The sequence below is a fragment of the Suricata suricatta genome, chromosome 3 (assembly GCF_006229205.1).
Source record: "Suricata suricatta isolate VVHF042 chromosome 3, meerkat_22Aug2017_6uvM2_HiC, whole genome shotgun sequence".
NCBI lineage: Eukaryota > Metazoa > Chordata > Mammalia > Carnivora > Herpestidae > Suricata > Suricata suricatta.
Window position 1 is genome coordinate 166747324 of NC_043702.1, and position 22840 is coordinate 166770163.

Below are 22840 nucleotides of genomic sequence, written 5' to 3' on the forward strand. Positions count from 1 at the left end.
GTTTCTCCTGTTCTCCTGTTAGACCTATGAGTGCAAACATATGGTATCTGTCCTTCTCTGCCTGACTTATTTTGCTTAGCATGACACCCTCGAGGTCCATCCACTTTGCTACAAATGGCCAGATTTCATTCTTTCTCACTGCCATGTAGTACTCCATTGTATATATAAACCACATCTTCTTGATCCACTCATCAGGTGATGGACATTTAGGCTCTTTCCATGATTTGGCTATTGTTGACAGTGCTGCTATGAACATTGGGGTACATGTGCTCCTCTGCATCAGCACTCCTGTATCCCTCGGGTAAATCCCTAGCAGAGCTATTGCTGGGTCATAAGGGAGTTCTAGGGATAGTTTTTGAGGACCCTCCACACTGTTTCCCAGAGTGGCTGCACCAGTTTACATTCCCACCAGCAGTGTAGGAGGGTTGGGCAGGTTTCTAAAGTCTGTTTCTCCAGATCCAAAACAGAGATAATAATAGTAGCTTCCTCTAAGGACTTCGCTGCCCAATTAAAGATCTTCTAAAGTGCTTAGCTTGGTATCTTTGTGGAATCACACCGGAAGTGCTAGCTGAGATGGGGAAGATGGCGGAGGAAGGGGGAAGGGCAGCCGTGTGAGAAATGGAACAGAGCAGTTTCCGGTTTGGGCAAGTGGGCAGAAGTCATGCAGGTAGAGAGCCTCAGGTGCCCAAGGAACCCATTTGTAAGATCATATAATGTTTTTGCTTTGGGGTTATTAAGTGGGAAGTGTCACAGCTCACTTTTCTTGATTGTCACTGAATGCCCGGCATGCCGCTGAGCACATTCCATACATCATTTCTTCCAGAATCCCACCCCCACCTCCCCCTGAGATAAGGCTTAATAACACGAGGCAAGGTTAAGTCGCTTGACCTGTTATGAAGCAGAAGCGCTGGGATTTGAACCCAGGTCTTTGTGCCTCCGGTAGCGTGCTCTATATGCTGCCTCCTAAGTATCTTGGCCAGTGTTAGAAAGTTGGCCATGTGTGCATGTGCACCTATGTGCACACATTTGGAGTTAAGATGGCCTTAGGGGGGAATAATGGTTTGCAGTGCTTCCTGCCTAGGTAGTGGTCTCCTTCCTCTGGGGTCCCTGTGTGTAAATTTGACCCTTAGACTTGGGGGCTTCTTTTAGGACAGGGACTCTCCTGAGCTCAGAGGCAGTGACTCAGTGCTCACCTCTCACCTGGTCTTCCTGCCTCATTTTCAACACCCTCCCGACATGGTATCCTTGGTCTTGACATTCACTAGCATCTCTGAACCTCAGCTTTCTCCTCCAAACAACTTAAGCAGTTAGAGAATTGCGGGACATCAAAAGAGGGAGAGGTTTCTTGAGAAGGGTGGTTTCTGATTTCTCCACATTCCCAGCACCTGGGCCGGAGCTGGGCATGTGCCGGTGCTCTCTGACTTCTGAACGAATGTATGCCCAGCTTACCGCATAGGCTGATATATATGGTGCAGGGTTTCCGCCTTTTTTTGACCCTACTGAGACTGCTTCCTATTCCACTTGTCCTGCTGTCCTGAGCAGTTACCCCAATTTTTGTGCTTTAGGGATGACTTTCTTTAAAGTTTTGGAGTTGGCTAAACCACAATGGCAGAACTGGGTTGTAGCTCTGGTGTTGGGTGTTGCCCATCTGTGTGGTGGGGGATGGGAGGTAGCAGGTGTGGAGGGACAAGGTATAGACTGGACCATGTTTCCTCCACAGACCTTTTTGGTATTTGAATGTATGAATTTGCATGTAGTAAATGGAACCCAGGTGCTATGGTTGAATTTTTTTTTTAATGTTTTTTATTTATTTTTGAGAGACAGAGAGAGACAGCACAAGTAGGGTAGGGTCAGAGAGACGGAGGTACAGAATCTGAAGCAGGCTCCAGGCTCTGAGCTAGCTGTCAGCACAGAGCCTGATGCTGGGCTTGAACCCACAAACTGTGAGATCATGACCTGAGCCGACTCAACCTACTGAGCCACCCAGGCGCCCATATGGTTGAATCTTAAAGGCCAGTGTGATGGTGTTAGGAGGTGAGGACTTTGCGGGGAGGTTAGGTCATGACGGTGAAGCCTCACGAATGTGATTAATGGCTCATAATGGAGGCCCCAGAAAGCTCCCAACCCCTCCTGCCCTGTGAGGATACAAGAAGTCTGAGACCCAGAAAAGGGCCCTCGCTCAGTCATGCCAGCACCTTGATCTGGGACTTCCAACTCCCAGAACTGTGAGAAATAAGTTTCTGTTGTTTACAAGACATGTGGGCTGTGGCATTTTGTTACACCAGCCTGGACAGACAGCAGTGTACAATGAGTTGGTTTTTAACAGGACTTTTTGATTCTTTTACCAATACGTCAACCTGGCAAGTTTCAAATAGTTTCCCCCTTTCTTTCCAGGTATTTACACTTTCAGTTCCCTGCATATGGCTCTCACTGCTATTTAATTAAGACTTAAACCTATAAAAATGCACATTTAATACTCAGAGTAAACCCTTGACTTGTTCCCTTTGAAGATAAACAGGTGAGATACCTTCTTGAACTCAGAATTCTGAGATAATTAAGATTAGTTGCCATAGAGAGAAAGAGAGACAAAGACAGAAACACATTAAAATGTATCATACTTTTTGTGTTTAGGAAATTCACTTAAATATTCAGGGCCATTAAATCTCCCTAGACCCAGATACCTATTCATCTGCCGGCCACACAGCCTCCAGAGTGATCTTTCTTTGTCAGGAAAAGCCTTCTAATTGGTCTGCTCCTCTGCTCGGGAACTTTTAATGGCTCTCCGTGGTCCCATGTGCAGATGGCATTCCCGGCCCTCAGGACTGATCCAGCCCCCCTGCCCTGGCTCGTTTGCTACCGCCTAGCCACACAGGTGCCTGCTGGCCCCTGCTGGCCCCGGCACTGTGCCAGGTCTCTCAATATTATACACCCTTTGGGTCCTCTTTCTTGTCATCTTGTGGCTTTGCAAAGTCCCGCTCACTCTTTAGGTACCCACTTCCAGTTCCACATCCAGGTTAAATGCTGGGCCTCTTCGGATTCCTCCAGACAGAATTACCCTAGGCTTTCTTGGACTTTGTACCTGGTATGACAATTCTCATTATAATGTATCATAATTATGCATTGTCCCCTCCGCCCTCCCGTGCTAGACTGACAGCACCTTGGGGCTCAGGGACTAATTCATTATATGAATATGTAGAATGCCTTAAATGAATGTAGACATATTCATATACTGTCTAGCTCATAGTTGGTCCTGAATCACTCTTGTTGGAGGAAATTAACTTCATGGCATTACACTGCCTGTTAATAGTATGTGTTATGATGTTATAAAGATTTTTTCAGGGAATGCATTGTCTGACCTAGTCTTTTCTGTGGTGCTCTGTATAAAAGCTCCAGTGTGTGTGTGTGTGTGTGTGTGTGTGTGTGCACATGTACATGTGTGTATGTGTTTTAATATTTATTTTTGAGAGAGAGAGTAGGGGAGGGGCAGAGAGAAGGGAACAGAGGACATAAAATGGGCTCCTTGCTGACAGCAGAGAGCCTGACACAAGGCTCAAATTCAAGAACCATGAGATAAGGATCTGAGCCAAAGTTGGATGCTAAACTGACTGAGCCACCCAGGTGCCCCTCTACCCCCAAAAGATTTTCATAAACCTTCAAGGATGCAAAGGCTTCAGAAAACAAACCAAAAACAGTGTTCTCTGTGGATACATGTAATTTCAAGCTTTATTTTGCTCTGAAAATAATGTCCTAACTCAAATGTCTCTAAGCAAACTATGACCAAACTAGAGCCACCGCACTCAGAAGATGTGTGGTGATATGACTGAGAAGGATTAGGGACAACAGAAATCCTTCGCTAATTCTCAGTTTAAGATAAAAACCCTGTTTTTTCTGAGTAGAAAACCTCCCCCCCACCCCAGTTATTATGCGTTTTGCAAAAACATGGAAAATACAGAGAAGTATGAAGAAGAAAGTAAAAGTAATGCATAATTCCGTGTTGAGTTTCCAGTCTTTTTTCTGTGCAGATTGGATCGAGTGGGTACATGCCTCTCGAATGTTCTTTTGCTAGAGAGCTGCTGAGCTGCTTTGGAATTGGCTTCAGCATTTGAACCCAAGTCCTAGTCTTCTAGAGCTGACCCCAGCCAGTGACTGAGCAGGGCTGTTTCACAGGAACCTATTTATCAGACAGTTTCTCCTCAGATGGCTGTTGGCTTTTAATTTGGCTTTGGGACATGTAAAAGTTTTCCATTTTAAAAAGAGATTTATTTATTTATTTATTTATTTATTATTTATTTATTTATTTTTGAGGGAGGGAGAGAGAGAGAGAGAGAGGGAGAATGAGTGGGGGAGGGGCAAAGTCAGAGGGAGATTGAGAATCTCAAGCAGACTCCACACCCAGTGCAGAGCCTGATCGATACAGGGTTCAATTCCATTACCTCAGGATCATGGCTTGAGTCAAAATCAAGAGTAGGATGCTCAACCGACCCAACCACCCAGGTACCCCAAAAGTTTTACATTTTTATGTAGACGGATCTAATAAATGTTTCCTTTTTTGATTTCTTCCAGTGTTTTTATGCCTGAAAAAAAATCTTCATCCAGAGATCAGGCAAAATCTTCAACTGCATTTTTTCCCTCTTTTGTTCATAGTTCTAGTTTTTACGTCTTTAATCTGCCCAAGATTTAGTTTGTTTTATGGTGTTGAGCAAAGAATCTAGAAGGAACTCTTATCAAATAGTTTTCTTAGCACCACTTATTGCTTGACCAAAGGCAAGTCACTTAACCTGTTTTAACCTCCATTTCTTTATTCAGAGAGGATAAAGGAAATCTTTCTTCACAGGGTTAGGTTGAAGAAAAAAACAGGTCATGGATATGAAAGCATTTTATGAATGCCATAGGGTTGGTTTGCAGTTATGAAGTGAGAAAATCACATTTGAATGCTTGTTTGGTGTGGTCTTGTTCCAGTCCACTTATGAAAACAGCCCCAACAGGTCTGGCCCCCGAGATCCCAACAGACCCAAGACTACTGGACCCACAGAGAGGTTGTGAGGTGCTACAGAGGGGTTCAAATGTAGGCTGTTTATAGTAAGTGTGATTCAAGGGTCCATATGTTTATGGATAAGGAGCCAAGGAGCATTCATTCTGTATTGGGATGGGGGTGGTGATCCATCAGGGAAAGTGGCCAAAGCCTTTCATGAGTAGTATCTGACGAGGGGAAACAGTTATTTGTTTCTGAAGTCCTAAAGACCACAGAGCGGGTGGGATTTCAGGAATCATTTGAATCATAGGAGACACATGGGCTGGCATGTTGAGAGGAGGGAGGGTGTTCCAGCCACATTGTGCTGATTTGGAGCCGGCTCCGAGGCTTGGTCAAAGTCAGACCAGAACGGTGAGTTGGACTATACTATCTTGGCGCGGCCACGATTTCCTCTCTTCACTTAGACAAGAGGGGAGATTTCTTACTTCTCATCAGACAGAGATGCCAAAGAAGTTTGCAGGCAGATAGAGCCAACTCTTAACCACCGTGAGGAGAGGAGAGCTGAAGATCTAACATCATAAGGAAGGCTCTCAAAATTTAACCACTTCACCTCCAAATTATTTATTGATTTGTTTTTGTCTTTCCTCTCTTTTCAAATCTGTGTTTAATTTCAGGAGGTCTGGAGTCCAATGGAACCCCTAAAAGGATACCATCCCCCAAAAATGGTAGTAAAGAGAAGTGTGGAAGAAGAAAAATAAGACTAAAGTATGTTCTTCAAAGTTAGAAAGGCTGTCTCCTTCAGTTTGGAGTGATTTAGGGGGGTTAGGACAGAGAGCAGGAAGCAGTGGGTGTATAATATGTGCTTGTTGGTTGAATTAGGGAGAGCATAGAACAGAGAAACACCCTTTGGTTACTCAAGGGTTAACATGGTTCTCTTGAAGAGAATTTGGTGGGGGCTGAGTTATAGTAACACTGCACATTCCCTGCTAAGTGCATATTTCCTGCTCAGGGCATGGATTTGATTGGGCCTTTTAAAAGTAGGTGATTTAGGCAGTTCTTTTTATTGGGGGCGGTGGGAATCAAGATAATATGGTCTGGCTTTGGAATCTAATTTCACATTATTCCTCATCAAGGGGCCTTCATCCAAGCTAGGCACATCTACTCGTGATTCTCCAAATCTAAACAGACCACACAGATCCTGCCTCTGAACCTTTGTTTATGCTGTTCCTTGCAAGGGCTGCACCCTCTCCTCTCTCCTCTCCTGAGATCCTACTCTCCTTAAATACCTAAGTTTAGCTTCTTTTGTCTTATTTAATATTTGTTTATTCATTTTGAGGGGGATGGGATGGGGAGGGGCTTAGAGAGAGAATCCCAAGCAGGTTCCACATTGTCAGCGCAGAGTCCCACGCGGGGCTTGAACTCACAAACCGTGAGATCATGACCTGAGCCGAACCTAAGAGTGGATTGCTTAACTGACTGAGCCACCCAGGTGCCCCTAGCTTCTTTTGCAAAGTTGCCTCATAACCCTTCCAGTTTTCCTCCTTTTCCACCCCCTCTCTGAAGTTCTCGTCTCACTATTAATGTGTACGTGATTTATTTGCACTCATAATCTCTGATGTAAAGTTAGTGTTTCATATGCGTACATTTAAATCTTCAACTAGATGATATATGTCTTATTGTCTGAGACCTAGTTTCCTATTTCCTTAGTATCCCCCTTACCCCCTCCCCCCCACCATAGTGCTTAGTATAAATCTGGCCCCAGACCAGGCACCAAAAACTTATTTGAAAATTTGATGATTTCAGAAGATTCCATGATGCTCACCTACAGAAATTCTCTTTGTGTTGCTAACAAGGCAGGAACAAAGGCAGTGTTTGATCTAGGCTCAGCACATTGAGCATCCTGTCAAGGGGAATGAAATAGTTGCCATGAAGGTACATCAGCAACTGGTCAGTGTTTTTCTGAATTCTACTGGCAAGTCTGGCTCCATGGATGAAAAGCAACTGAGCATGGCCCTGTCCTCTGTGCGTGGGCCAAGCGTGGGAGACAATAGGATACCGATGACTACAAGACAGCATGGTGAATTGTATAGAAGCATATAGAGAGAGTTATGGGAGCCCAGAGAGAGGGTAGCAAAACGAGGCTGGGTTAGGCCATGAGGGAAGACTTCCTAGAGGATGTAGGGCTTGGCCTAAATTAGGCGCAGAAGAAAGGGAGGAAAAGATTCTGATCACCGTCACAGTTGAGGTCAGGAAAGGGTGTGTGGGGAAATTCAGAAAGGGAACTTTTCTTAGATAAAGTTATTTTACAAAGAAGCAGCACTGGGAAATCAAGGGAATTTAATTACAACTGCCTCACGAGCAGGATTTGAAAAGGAGTGGGAAGCTCATGGAAACCTTAATTGCTGAGAAAAGTTAAGAGGAGAAATATGACAGAAGTAATAGGTCTGTCTGTATGTCATGTCTGATTTGTCATTTTTCTAGACAGGCACTCTGCCTCCTGCCTTCTACGTTAGAGGAAAAAAGATCATCCAGCTGCTAAGGTGAAGATAGCATTTAGGATGCAGAAATGGGGCGTCGAAGTACTCCTGATTCCTTTTAGGGAAGAAAAGGTCCATCTCGGCTTACCTCATTGCCAAGAGGAATAATGAGCATTTGTTCAGCGATAATAATGTGTGAGGTGCCTGAAAGAGCCCTGAATCAGGCTAAATAATTTCTTCCTTCCTTTAGAAAATAAAAAACAGCTTGCCTGATTTCTCTTCCAATTTATTCTTGTGGCTTTCCATTCCTTTGGAAATCTGGAGGATGCCTATTTTATGAGCTTTTGTAGACCAACCCTTCTATACTCAGAGGGTGTCCTTGTGTGCATTAAGCTGGGTCTTTAAGATTAATGCAATATGCAGGAACATGTGATTAATGAAATGGCATCAGCAACTTTTACTTTGGAAAGGGGCTGCATGTTGAAGGCATATGGAAAAATTGTAAATCACAGTATGACCAGAGCATCAGCCACCAATATCAAGACTGGGGAGTGGCCAAGTGAGAAGGGTGGACCTAGACCTTCCTGGGTTGTCCACACGGGTATTGGTGGAGACAGGGAAGGATAAGGATGTCCTGGCATAGAGGGGCTCATGAAACAAGTCTGTTGGCACCTATAAAGAGAATCAATATGGCTGAGAAGAGATTCCATACACAGGTAGAAGGATCAATAAGACAATCTCCAAGGTTCTGTCCAACTCAAACTTTGATTCTGTGACTCAATGAGTTTTTTCATAGGCTCTAATATCTCATAGACCAATGGAGTCCCTGGGCTACATATACACATGTATATAAATTATATACAGTGTAACTATATAATATGTTAAAAATATAATTAATATATTAATATATTGTGTTTTATTCATATATAAAATGTATATATATTAGTATATCTTATATAATAACTATTAAAGCTCAGGAAAATTATATATGTGGTTATATATAATAATTATATATACTATTACTATATACATATATAGTTATATATAATAAATAATTAAACATAATATTATATAAAGTATATATAATTAAATAGTATGTAGTTATAAAACATAATCATATAACATATATATAATTTTCCTGAGCTTTAATACTTCGCACGTGTGTAGTACTTTGCAGTTTGTGGGGACTTAATCTCACAGACTCTACTGGTTATCTGTGGCTACGATGATGCCACATAACAAGGAGCCCTGCAGTCTCAGGGCCATATGACAGCACGTGGTTATTGCTCTTGTGTCCTTGGCTTTGCGGATCTTGTCTAGGCTTGCACATACAGCTGGATGTTGGCTGGCTGGCAGCTGATCTAGGATGGCCTCAAGCTGTGGTGACTTGGGTGACTCAACCCTGATCCATGTCTTCTATCTTTCAACAAAATAACCCAGATATGTCCTTAGGTGACAGAGAGGGTGACAGAAGAGGCAAAAGAGAACAAGAAGAAACTTGGGAGGCCTTGTGTACTTATATATTGGCCAGAGAAGGCACAGGGCTGAACTCAGTATCAAGGTGTGAGGGAATGTGCTCCATTCCTTTGGTTAGAGCAGCGGAAGGCTGTAGATACAGGTGAACTGGCACAGTCTACCACATGATGCTGCCTTGCCCAATCCTTATGGTGTAATCCTTTACCCTTGAAGGCCGGAATTATTTCTGCTTTTACAGAGGAAAACATGGACACCAAATTGGTCAGCAATTTATATGAGGCCACATGGATCATAGGAACTGGAATATTGGCTTTTCCTGCTATAAAATCAAGACACATTCTGTTGTTCTATCCCATGCTTAATTAAGTGCATGGATCCCAGGAGTGTTGTCAGGGACTTCTTAGAGGTAGGCTGGTAAAGTAAAAGGTGTGAGGCCTTCAGTGTTGTATGAGTTGGAGAACACACAAACTTTTACTTATCTATTCTAATCCTTCTATATAAAATACAATACTTTAACAAAATATATCAATCCAAGGAATTTACTAGTCATCTAAAATTAGTTTATTTTTTTAAATTTATTTTTATATTTATTTATTTTTGAGAGACAGAGACAGTGTGAGTAGGGGAGGGTCAGAGAGAAAGGGAGACACAGAATCAGAAGCAGGGTCCAGGCTCTGAGCTGTCAGTACAGAGCCCGATGCAGGGCTCAAGCCCACGAACTGTGAGATCATGACCTGAGCTAAAGTCAGATGCTCAACCGACTGAGCCATGCAGGTGCCCCTAAAAATTAGTTTATTTGTAACTAGATAGTTACTTCATGTATTTGTCAGAATAGGCTAAACACTATAACTAAGTACCCCAAAACCTTAGTGATGTAGGAAAAAGTTTATTTCTTGCTCATATTGGCCAGAACTCAGGCACATGGCCACATATAATAAAGAAGGCTGGTAAATATAATCCAACTATATGGAGAAAAGAGGATATGGATAAATACTTAGCAAGTTTTAAAGGAATGGGCCATAGTGTAGGTAAGTTTTGCGGGGAGACTAGGAGGTATGTATTAGGTAGTGGAAGGTATAACCAAGGAAGATGGGAAAGAAGCGCCCATAGCTTGAGACCCTATCCAAGGAAATGTGTAGACCACTGGATCTAAGACATTATGCACAAATGTGCTCTCCACTCACTAGGCAGGATGACGATTAGGAATTAGAAATTTAAAAATTTAAATCTGATTATGTCATTCCTCTGCCTAAAAGCCTTCAATGTCTACCCTAAGAATAAATGGTTAATGTTTGTTACACAGTCTTTTAAAATGTATCCTCTTTCTGTCCAGCCTATCTACTATACCTTCCCATTCCCTTTTTTTTTGTAGATGTGAGGATCACTCATCTGTAGGGCATTAATCATGCAATTTCTTCCATCTGTTCAGAATATTCTTTTCTGAAATCCCCTTCTCAATTATTCTTTTTCTTGCTGAGACCTACTCATTTGCCAGTTCTCAGCTTAAAAATTAAACCCTCCCAACAACCAAAGATAGGTCCAAAATGAAAACACCGAACCACAGATCTAAGAAGCAGAACACCAACAGATAAATACCAAAACACAAACACATCTACACATATCATTCACATTGTTGAAAGCCAAGACATATTCTTTTTTTAAGAGATTTTTAAAAATTTATTTTTGAGAGAGAGAGAGCAGGGGAGAGGCAGAAAGAGGAAGACAAGAATCCCAAGTAGGCTCCGTGCTGTCAGCACATAGTCCAAGGCAGGGCTCAAACCCACAAACTGTGAGATCATGACCTGAAGTGACACCAACAGTTGAACACTTAACTGACTGAGCCACCTGGGCTTTCTGAGCCAAGAGATATTCTTGTAGGCCCCTGAGAACAAAGACACGATGCACTTAGATAACAGTGTCAGCTGACTTCTCACCAGAAACTATACAAGCCAGAAGACAATGAAGTAGCATTCTTACATTTCTGAAAGAAAAAAAAGTCAACCCAGAATTCCATACCCAGCAAAAACATCTTTTGAAAATGAGGGAGAAATAAAACAATCAGACAAATAAAAACTGAACAAATTTACTTCTAGCAGACCTAGACGTACAAGAAATGTTAAAGGAAGTTCTTCAAGAAAATAAAAATGATACCAGACAGACTCTTGGATCTAGACAAAGACAAGAAGAGCACTGAAAATGGAATAAATGAAGATAAGTTTAAATGCATTATTTCTTCAGATATTTTTTTGCCCTGTTTTCTTCCTCTGGGATTCTAAATAGATGCATATTAGACTCTTTGATATTGTCCCACAGTTCTTGGGTGCCCTATTCTTTATTTATTTTTCTTTTTGGCTCTTTTTATTTCCTTTGAGTTTTCCTTTGGGTAATTTATATTGACCCAACTTTAAATTTACTTATTCATTCCCTGGTTATTTACAGTCTACTGATGTACCCATTGAAAGGATTCTTTATCTTTGTGACTATGGTTTTCATATCTAGCATTTTCATTTGATTCTTTTTACAGTTTCCCTCTCTTAGTGGAAGTTACCTATCTCATCATGTATGTTTTTAAACTTTTCCACTAGAGCCTTTTGCCGTAATAATCACAATTATTTAAAATTCCCTTCTTGTTGGTTCTGACATGTGTGTCACATCTGAGCGTGGTTTTGTGGATTGCTTTGCCTCTTGACAATGTTTTTGTTGTTCTTGTTTCCTTGTATACCTTGTAATTTTTTGATGAAAGCCAGACATTTTGTCTAGGGTATTAGAGACTGAGTTAAATAGTCGTTACCCCTGGAAATGAGCATGCTTTTCCTATTCTTAGCATTTAGTGTGGGGGGTTGAATCTACCTAATGAAGAGTTGAAAACCAGTTTGGGATTTGTTGTTGCTATGGCTACTTTCAGTATAACACAGTTTTTAAATTCCTCTCGTGTTGGGGTGCCTGGGTGGTGCAGTCAGTTAAGTGTCTGACTTCGGTTCAGGACGTGATCTCGTGGTCCATGAGTTTGAGTCCCGTGTCGGGCTCTGTACCGACAGCTCAGAGCTTGGAGCCTGCTTCAGATTCTGTGTCTACCTATGTCTCTGCTCTTCCCCCCCTCTTTCTCTCAAAAATAAAAACATTAAAAAATTTAGATTCCTCTGGTGTTTAGGGTAGTGGCTGATTTGCTGGAAGGTTTCCCCCAGCCCCCCCACCCAGGGTCTGCTCTGCCCTTGGGTATCGATCTTCCCTTTGCACTGTGTTTTCATAGGGGTCTCCCACTATGATTTTGCACCTCTTTCAGCAGCAGAGTACAATTAGTAGTTACTAGATGTATGTTAGCCTGGTGGTGGTGGAGCATTCTCTGATGTTCTGATTAAGTCTCTGTTGTAGTCAGGTCTTGTGTCTCTGTATCTTGAAGGTAGTGCTTTCTTAGTGGTTGTCCTTTACCTTAAACTATAGGTCTGGGTCCAGGACATATTCCTGCTCCTTCCCAAGACTATAGAGATGCCCACCCCCCACACTCTTTCCCCAGCTACAACAGTTTTTCACCAGCGCCCTACGCGTGACAGGACTTGTTGCGCTTCTGCAAACATTTCCAAGCTAGGTTTGATAGGGGATAAGAATCCAGGTTGAATTTCACACATTGGCTGTTCCTTCTTTGCCCAGGCCTACAGCACATAGGATGCACATCTTTCTTTATGTATCCTTAATGAGATCTGTGGAGGAAAACCTGCCAGAGCCTGTGAATTTGCCTTTGTCTGTGTCCAAAGGGGTTCTATAGTCACTTGCTGGCCTAAGCTCAGCCTTTAGCAATTTGTTGAAATTTTTATTTATTTTTATCTTTTGTTTATGTATTTAATTGTTGAGAGAGGGAGAGACAGTGCACATGGACTGGGGAGGGGCAGAGACAGAAGAGGGCAAGAGAATCCCAAGCAGGTTCCATGCCCTCAGTGCAGAGCCTGACATGGGGCTCGATCACAGGAACTGCATGATCGTGACCTGACCCGAAATTAAGAGCTCAAGGCTTAATAGGCTGAGCCACACAGGAGCCCCAATGTGTTGAAATTTTTAGCTGAATTAGTCTTATCTGGGTCCCATGGCATTGGCCCAAGATACTCAAGTGCTTCTATTTATCTCTCTCTGGAGGTCCCTGCAGTGTCCTTGGATTTGGGGCTAGCTGACTGTCCTTCAGTCCCAGCTGTCTGATGGGGTTAAGAAAAGTTGTGAATTTGCAGATTGCTCAACTTTTTTTGTTGTTGTTGTAATGGTAGGAGTGATGTTCTTTCCAGTTTTCTACATCCCCGGTGGGAAGTTAACACATAATTCTTAAAACATTTGCTCATCAATTTTTCCAATTTTTAAGAGTATAGAACGGCATTTATTACAGTATCATTTCCAGACCATCTGTATCAGAATGGTAAGCTTATTAAAAATGCTGATAATGAAGTCACACTCCAGGCTTACAAATCTGAAAAGCTAAGGGACATTGTTTACCAAGCTCGCCAGGTGGTCCTCATGCATTTTGAAACTTGAAAATTGTTGGATTCAAAGTGAGGCATGAACATTTATTGGCCTTTATAATGTACTCGGCATATTACAAAGATGATCTTACTTAAATCTCACAACAAACCTATGATATAGGCTTTTATCATCCTTTTTTTTATAGACTATGCGGCTGGGTCTCAAAGAGGTTAATTAGCTTGTCCAAGATCACACCGCAGGGATGCAGCAGGGGCCAAATTTGAACTCAGAGGGGCTGATTCTGAAGCCCCAGATCTTTCTAAACATGGAACCATAACTCACATCTCTAGCTTTTAAAGCGTACCATCAGTGGTTCTTATTACATTCACAAGATTATTCAATCATCACCACTATCGAATTCCACATTTTATTTTCATCACCCCCAGAAAGAAATTTGGTACCTGCTGGCAGGCACTTCTCCCCTCCCCCCTCCCTCCAGCTCCCAGCAATCTCGAATTCACTTTCTGTCTCTAAGGATTTGTCTCTTCGGGACATTTCATGTAAATGCAATCATGCACTACGTGGCCTTTTGTGTCTGGCTTCTTTCACTTAGTAAAGCCAGGGATCTTAACCAGCGTGTCAGAAAATTAGAAATGGGATTGTATCTGCTTAGACAAAAAGAACTAACACCTGTCAGCTTGCTAGTGCAGGAGGAGACAGGCTACCCGGGAGACAAGAATCCCATTCAATTTAATGAAGACTAATAGAGACCACGTGTGTTACGCAGGGGAGCAGTTTCGCGCGGGGAGCGGGGTATCTGGGCTGCGGTCTGGAGTTTGGGGCGGGGTGTCCACCACCAGTTCCGGCTTCGGGTGGCGGCGTTCCCCGTGGGCTCCAGATGCCCGGAGCAGAGGGAATCCCGGTGGGCGCGCAAGAGGCGGTGTCCGCGCCAACGGGTCTGCAGGAGCCACCGCCCCGCCCCCCGTGTTCGTGACCCTGGCGTGCTCCGCGGCTCTGGGTTGGGCTGGAGAAGCTGCTCCCCACGGACTCAAGTTCCCTGAGCTGCAAGAGATGGTGGAGGAGGTCAGGAGGTTTGGTCAAAGTCCCCATGCCGAGCTTTCTGTCCTGATGAGGATAGGACGCGGCCACACTTCAGGCTCGTGCCTGTGCCGTGGACCCCCGTCCCCCCACCCACTACAGGGACGATGGTGCGGTTTTGAGGCAGCCTCTACAATGCTTTGCAAAAAAGTTTGTGTGTTTGGTTAGTAAAAGTTGAAATAAAGAAGGCGAGTTGAGAGAGAAAACAACCCGAGTATCTCCTGAGAGCAAAATCGGGCTGGACACTCCGAATGGATGCACCTCAGAACTGACCCTAGATTGCCATACAAGTAGATTTCTGGGCTCCACTCCGGAGATTGTCTGGTTCTGGGGTCTAAACAAGGCCCTGTGTCCTGTGACTCTCATAGGCATCCACGGGTGACGAAGGACGGGACAGGGACAGGCTGGCAAACACAGGTGACGGTACATAGTTTTCTGCTTTTAATGTGCATATGAGTCATCGGAAGAAGATCTTGTTAAAATTCAGAATCGAATCGAATTCATTCTGCAGGTCGGCGATTGGGCCAGAGGGTCTGCATTTCTAATGACCTCCTGATCCGCTATGTGGCGGCCACCTTCTGAATGCCAAGGTTGTAGGGGATATCAGCTTAAGGATAGAAAGCCCTGGTTCTCGCTGAAGGTGCTTATTGTCAAGTGCAGGGAGCCCTGCAAACAGCGGATTCTAAGCCAAGGGGAGGAGGGCTGTCCCAGGAAAGACCCAAATCCGTTGTAAATGGAGACACACCCCTCTCCTTCGGGGCATTATTTCTTGTTCATAATGAGACATCCAGGGACAAAAAGGTGTGTGTGATATTTGACAAACTGTTTAGCAAGATACGAAAGGACACTTCAGATCTGACACATATTTCTATCCCAAGTGGTTAATATCTTCAGAAAAAATATGGGTGCTAAAGAGGTAAGCCCTAATTTTCTAGAAAATTCACTGGTGTGGAAAACTTCATTTCCTGATAATGCGGGGGAAATCTGTGTTTTGTTGGGTGCTCCATATGTCGTTGGTGCTCATGAATTGTTCAGTTTTATTATCCTCATTAACAGGGATAATGCTTGCTTTTTTAACAATCATGATCACCATCTGGAACTTGGAAAAGCACCGTCTGAGACTCAGGTGGAAGGGGGAAACTGTCTTGACGGGGTCCTGGCTCACCCGTCTCCTCACTGCCTCAGCCCTGTTCACAAGGGCTTGGCTGCCAGGTGCACAAGAACCACACAGATGATGTGATGCTGCTTCTGGTTCAAGAGGAAACAGAAACGAAGCAAAACAAAATGAAACTCGGTGCAGGGAACGTTTGGCTTTGGCTTCACTATTTAATTTCATTCTAATCTTTTTTAAGAAAAATTTAAAATGTTTTTTAAAGTTTATTTTTGAGAGGGAGAGAGAGAGAGAGAATGTGAATGGCAGAGGGGCAGAGAGAGACGGAAACACAGAATCAGAAGCAGGCTCCAGGCTCTGAGCTGTCAGCACAGAGCCCAATGTGGGGCTTGAACCCACAAACTGTGAGATCATGACCTGAGCTGAAGTCAGACGCTCAACTGACTGAGTCACCCAGGTGTCCTGAATTTCATTCTGATCTTACCAAATATTCATAGAATCGCTTTCCACGTGTCTTCCCCTCACAGCCCTGTTGTGACAAGCTGGATGATGTGTCTGTTACTACCCTCCCAGCTCTTCTGGTGGGGGGGTACTGGAATTTGGGCACCTACACATCTTTGTGCTTCACAGAGGATTTCCTTGTTAGGAAGAGGTGGCTAGACCTCCAGCCCTGTAACCATAGCAACCATGCACGCCTGACCATGTGGGTTCCTTAAGACACCTCTTCAGACCTGCCCCAGACCCATCTCTTCAAGCTTTTACAAACTGTTAGCATCCTGAGATGCGCTCAGCCCCAACATGTAAGGCACTTCAGGAGTACTGACCTGCCTGCCTTTTTCTGGTATCTAAACAGCGCTCCACAGGGAATGGGAGGAGCTGGAAAAACTGGGAAAGGGAGGAAACAACATGAGCAAAATCTCGCCAAGGAAATAAAGCACCTGCTTTTGATCAACTAAAAACAGAAGATAAAATATTCATGTTCGAAAATGCAATCAATTCACTGTAAGGAATTGCACTTAAAAGTTTCCTGGTGGCGTGTGTGTGTGTGTGTCAGGTATGTAGGTGAGTCAGAGGTTGTTTCCTAGAGGTGAGTTTCCAGCAGGATTGGGAGCAGAAAGGGGCAAAACATGGTGGCAGAAAAGGGGAAGGGATGTTAGTAGTTCCCCAATAGAGGCCGTGTATTGTTTTGAGGGCACGTGTGGGGGTACTGTGAGGCAGAGCAGATGGAGCAGGGCATCAGGGGCCATACAACTGAGGTTTGCAGACCTGATCCATCATCATAAGCAGCCTGTTCCAGGGTGGGCAGGCAATAAACAAGAGGACAAGGTTGTGTCCTCCCTGAATTTTCCAGCCTTGCTTCCCACCGTGCTCCCGCAACCCCCAGCTCCCCCTCCCCAGTGGCCTCTTCCTTGCATGTGGCTTCCAAAGCACCCGTGCCATCCCATCAATTGGTACCAGATTGAAAGAGGCTGAGACCAGATGCTGACATGCACTGAAGCTTAGAACACTATTGGGGCTCCGCCAAGTCAACTCGTTGTGGTTTCTTGACCGTTTTGCTGCTGACATGTGGACATTCGCCATGAATAGTGAGTGTTTACACTAAAGAGGTGGAAGGATGTGCATTCTAGCTGACCTTCACTTCACCTCCCTCTGTCATCTCCTAGAAATGAGGGTTTATCGTTGGAGATAGAGCCAGTGGTTATGTTTCAAGTACGAAGAACACTTTGTCACTGGGGGGTAAATAGTGATGTTTCCCATTGCACTTATTATAAGATAGAAGGGAAGGAAATATGCACAATGTATGAGTTGCACTATTTTTCTCTTGGGGGATGCACCTACCATATTAGACCCACTTCATGCTGCATTTGGTGCTGGTTGGGTGAGATCATGATCCTGTCCTCTGTAGATAGCAGGTGACTCTGATACTTTCTCATGGATCCTATGTAATTGTCCTGTAACTTATTGGATGACTGAACTTGGGTTCCATTGGGTGAACTTACTAGGTGACCTGGTTTCCTCAGCTCTCAAATGAGGGGAGTGGGGTTGGAGGTAGTTAGACTAGATGATAATTAACAGCCCTGCCAGCTCAAATCTTCTGTGACTTTCCTGGGTACCTAGCAAAGTGCAAGTTTGAATCACAGAAACACCTGTGAGCCCCTTTCATTGCGGGTATTAGCTCCATCCCCTGTGGCTCTGGGTGAAAAGTGACGTGTTATTGGAAGGGACCATGGGCACATGTCCATGTGCCAGTTTCATACCTGGAAGGCGTGAGGGCATCGAGTGTCCAGAACCCAATATAGGAGGTAATAAAGTTCTCTGAGAGCAGGGATGATTTATATCAGGTAAGACTAAGTGCATCTCTGTCTAAAGGAAAGCCTAAAATAACTGTTTTAAAGCAGTGGCTCTCAAGGTGTGGCTCCTGAACCAGCAATATCAGCATCGCTTGAGAGCCTATTATAAATGCAGATTCTTAGGCCCCAGCCATGCCTGAAGAATCAGAAACTGGAGCCCAAGCATCTGTGTTCTAACAAGCCATCTGTGATTCTGATATATGTTAAAGTTTGAGAACCACTGGCCCAAACATCCCAAGACTATCCTGTTATAGAAAAAGAGATCTGGGGGAAGACCTCTTGGGCTGATAGAATGTTACCAAGAACCTAAACTGATTATCTACCTGTTTTACCAGACTTGGTTCTGAATGACTTCGACTTGCCTTGAAAAATAAATTCTATTCTCAAAGCAGAAAGACCCAGTGGCTGTTACAGATACCCAATGTAATTTGGTTCCTTTCTTGAAAAGAGTTCACAAATGTGATTTCTAAAATTATTTTAGGCAACAACACCATCTTTGGGCTATATGCTTCCTAAGGTGAGGTACCGCTCACATGGGCGTGTATAGTCTTTGGTGTATTTGTTTAAAAATTAACCTCATTAATTCATGGTCATATGTCTTAACAACATAGTAACATTATAAGGCCATATCTTTAATGTTTATTTGTTGATTTATTTTGAGAGAAAGAGTGTGAGAGAGTGGTTGAGCGGAGCAGAGGCAAAGAGAGAGAGAGAGAGAGAGAGAGAGAGAGAGGGAGAGAGAGAGAAAGAATCCCAAGCAGACTCCACACTAAGCACGGAGCCTGACATGGAGCTCAATCTCATGAGTGTGAGACCGTGGCCTGAGCTGAAATCAAGAGTCGGACACTCAACAGACCGAGCCACCCAGGTGCCCCCATGAGGCCCTATCTCCCAGTCCTTTTGTATCCCCCTCATAACGTACTGGCCACTGAGTAAACTTTCAATAAATAATGATTGGATTAAATGGGTGACTTTATAGAGACTAAGGCAAGGCAAGATGAAATCAAGAATCAAACTCTGATCTGGATAACTAAATCAGTGTAGACAGCAATGTAAGCTGTTTCAGAATCTCAAACATTTGGTTCTCCATGGTAGATATGTTTCCTTTTTCAATAATAGTTTTGGTTATGTTGATCTGAGCAGTGGACCGAAAGCTGGGACCCAAGTTAAAAGTTCTGCCTTCAGAATTAGGCAAGTCACGTAAACCCATTTGTACCCGATGCAAGAGTTGGACAAGAGCTAGTCCATGAATCTGTCTTCTGCTCCTGAGGGGATGTGGTGCATGCAGGGCCTCCCCATAAAGAGAATGACACATTCTCAGTGGGACCTCTAGGACACAGCACATACCTACCTTCGACACCCTACTCCTTCAGATGTGACTGCTTTCCATCAGTCTGTGCGGATCTGCGGGTGGGAGAATTACAGGGCGACCTTGAAGACAGAATGGCACAGTTTTCATCTCTAACCGAACTGAGAAGCCTGGATGGTTTAGAAAATTGAAACAATTTCCTTTCATTTTCACATAGAGCTGCGGTTTCTAAGAGAAAATATCAATGTTTTTGGCTGATTCATGATTCATGAAAACTGGAACAACCATGCTCTATCTGCTTAGCACAGTGGGCCAGACTAGAGAATTGCCTGTTTATGCAAACAAAAAGCAAAGCCACTTCTAGATCAGACTTCCTGGCTGCTGCTGATCTGATCAGGTCAGCAGCACTGGATGGGCCCCTCGTAGGGCCAGCTCTGGGCACTCCAGAAGACACAGAGCTGCCAGGGCTGACACAGCAGGTCCTCTACCCAGCATTCATTGCAGCTTCTTCCTGACCAGCAGAACTCCTCACCATTGAGGGTAGCAAGGTGTCCACTGAAAAACTACCCTTCTTTAGCTTCCCTTTCTCTTACCTGTGGCCTTGTGACCCTGTTCTGGTCTTTGAAATCCAATTGTCACCTTCATGTGGATCTCCAGAAAGGCTCTTTAAAGACTGCTGATTCATCCCAGAAGCGTGCCCATGTTACTATTCTTCTCTCCTTGTTGCCACCTGGGGTCGAAATGTGGCATCTGGAGTTCAGCGGGCATGCTGGGCCCTAAGCGTGGAAGGCAGGCACTGACACTGGTGGAACAGAAAGGCAGAAGGATTAGTCCCTGTTGACTTCGTGTCAATCATGGATTGCCTCCCCAGAGACCTCTTTTATGTGGCAGAGTAACTTTTTTTGTGTTTAGACCTCCATCCTTTGGGGCTTTCCATTATATGTGGTCACATCTAATCCCAGTGAATATAGGTGGTCCCTGCTCTTGCTTCATGTCTGTGGGTGCTGTGGAGCCTGGCATATTCAGGTGCATGCACGTGGTCCCTACCACAGAGTGTATCACTCTTCGGTCAGAGTCCCCAAGGACTGGAGCAAAAGACAAGGGGATAGCAGGGTATTTTGGCAATGGTGTTTTGAAGATCAGGATACCAGGCTTCCCTAGCACCCATTAGAGGGTCACAGGATGTTAATGATGACGTAGGAACCCATGAACCACACATCATGACCCGAGCTGAAGTTGGATACTTAACCAACTGAGCCACCCAGGCACCCCTATTATTATTATTATTTCTAATCTTTATTATTTATGAGAGAGAGACAGTGTGCGAGTAGGGGAGCAACAGAGAGAAAGGGAGACAGAGAATCTGAAGCAGCCTCCAGCACAGAGGCTGATGCAGGGCTCAATGTCATGAACTGTGAGATCATGACCTGAGCTGAAGTTGGATGCTTAACCGACTGAGACACCCAGGCATCCCAAGTTCTGTAGATTTTAACACATGCATAGAGTCTTGCCAACTACCACCACAAACAGAATACAGAACAATCCCAACACCTCAATGAATTTCTCTGTGCTACTGGTAGTTTTTAAAAAAATACCTTTATTGAGTTATAATCACATACCGTACAGTCTACCCATTTAAAGTGTGCAATATAAGGGTTTTTAATATATTCACAGATAACGTGCAGCCACCAGTCAATTTTAGAACATTTTCATCACCATAAAGAGAAGCCCCTTAGCCATCCACCTATCTTTCCATCCTTGCCCTGTTCTAGGCCACCACTAATCTACTTTCTGTCTCTATAGATTTATCTGTTCTGGACATTTCCTATAAATGAAATTATATAACATGTGGTCTTTTGTTACTGGCTTCTGTCTCTTAGCAAACCATTTTCAAGGCTTCTCCATGCTGTGGCACCTATCACTATTTCATTCCTTTTCATGGTCCGACAATATTCCATTGCATTGAGATACCACATGTTATCAATTCATTCATTAGTTAATGGACATTTGGATGGTTCTCACCTTTTGGCTATTGTGAACTGTGCTCCTGTGAACCTTTGTGTCCAAGTTTTTATTTGAATTACCTGTTTTTAGTCCTTTTGGGAATGTAAGTAGGAGTGGAATTTTGGATCATGTGGCATTTATATTGAATTTTTTGAGGAATCACCAAATTGAGTTTCTACACTGGCTGAGCTGTTTTATGTTCCCACCAGCAATATATGAGGGTTTGGATTTCTCTACATCTTTACTAACATTTGTAACTTTTTGTTTTTGCTTATAGCCATCATAGTGGGTGTAAAGTTATACAGTAGTTTTTTGGATTATAATAGTCTCACACTCTGGGTAAAAAATGTGGAGAGTTTTATCTTATTTTTTTGCCTTCAGCTGATTGAAACTTAGCAAAATATAGACTTTTAGAATGAGAGATAGGAAGGGGGAATGGCAGAGATAATGAATCAAAAGGAATGGTCTATAAACATAATTTGAGGAAGAACAAAATGTTATATGAAAATCATGGGTCCAATATATACTTTAGTCAATAGATGTTATTTGTTCCTACTGTGTGCCAGGCTCTGTGCTAGGTGCTGGGGGCTTAAAACTAGTTAAAAAGGAACAGAGCCTTTGGAATGTTTATTGTATGGAGGGGGGCTCAGGGGAGGGGTCCTTTGCTCAGTCTAGGTATCAGGAAGGCTTCCTGGAGGTGGAGGGATGAAAAGTAAAGAAATTCTCATCAGAAAATAAGGGACACTGGAAGTATTTGAGGGGAAAAAATCCATATTGGAACATTTGGTAAATGTCTTCCGGATGGCCTTTTTTTTTTTTTTTTTTTTTTTTTGCCTTTAGGCTACAATCTTGATTAGTCTGATTTCTTTAATTTCCCAATCTGCAATTGGTGGGTAGAATTCTTTCCTGAGGAAAATAAATCATAACTATGACTTTTGTAAATATTGCTAACTTTTGATTATTTGCACTAATTAAAGGGGAACCTATAATTCAGGATGGCAACAACATAAACAGGGTTTATGCTGACTTTGGAATATGGTTTTTTTTCTTTTTTCTGTAGATTCCCAGATGTTGCTATGTCGGATGTTCTCGGAACACACAGATCCAGCTACGGCCTGATGCCTTCGGAAATGGAGTCTGCAGTCCCTTAGGATGATGCATTGGCCTAAGCAGATGAATTTTCTTCGGACAGTGCTTGGGGGGCCCACCTTTCCTGTGGTGAGAATTCATTGTTTGGGCTTTAGGTTTTTGGTCTCCTGATTTATACTAAAGAGGAAGGACAATTCTGAAGTGGTCACCTGGGCTGCCTATTCTTTCTTGGCACCATAAATAAAACCTTTTGGCCAAATTCAGAAGAGGAAAAGAAATTCTTTTTAATGATAAGATTCTTTTCATGACATGCTGTGGCTTTTTAAATAAGAACAAATAACTTATTAATTCATTCCACAAAACACATCAATACCTCTGGGGGCAAACAAGTCAGTGACCGTTAGTTAGGATTATTACCATCACTGTAATTCATCAAATGAATTTTCATTTATTGTAATTCACTTCAAATTCAGACATTTGTTCTTAGAAATGCTTTTCTATTCCTTTCTT

The 22840-nt window shown here is 43.3% G+C and overlaps 2 long non-coding RNA genes across 4 annotated transcripts in view; both read left to right on the forward strand.

Annotated features, from left to right (window-relative positions):
* The window catches only part of LOC115288396, a 15530-nt gene extending 7816 nt beyond the window's left edge, over nt 1-7714 (forward strand). For 2 of the 3 annotated variants that reach the window (XR_003906975.1, XR_003906976.1), the window contains exons 2-3: nt 5647-5737; nt 7454-7714. This is a non-coding gene — a long non-coding RNA (uncharacterized LOC115288396). Of the gene's footprint in view, nt 1-2439; nt 2519-5646; nt 5738-7453 lie in introns of those variants that run through there. The other variant, XR_003906977.1, reaches the window with a different exon arrangement.
* LOC115288398 overlaps nt 1-22593 on the forward strand; it is a 60820-nt gene extending 38227 nt beyond the window's left edge. The window contains exon 2 of the long non-coding RNA XR_003906979.1: nt 22302-22593. This is a non-coding gene — a long non-coding RNA (uncharacterized LOC115288398). The remainder of the gene's footprint in view (nt 1-22301) is intronic.
* Nucleotides 22594-22840: the final 247 nt, after the last annotated feature.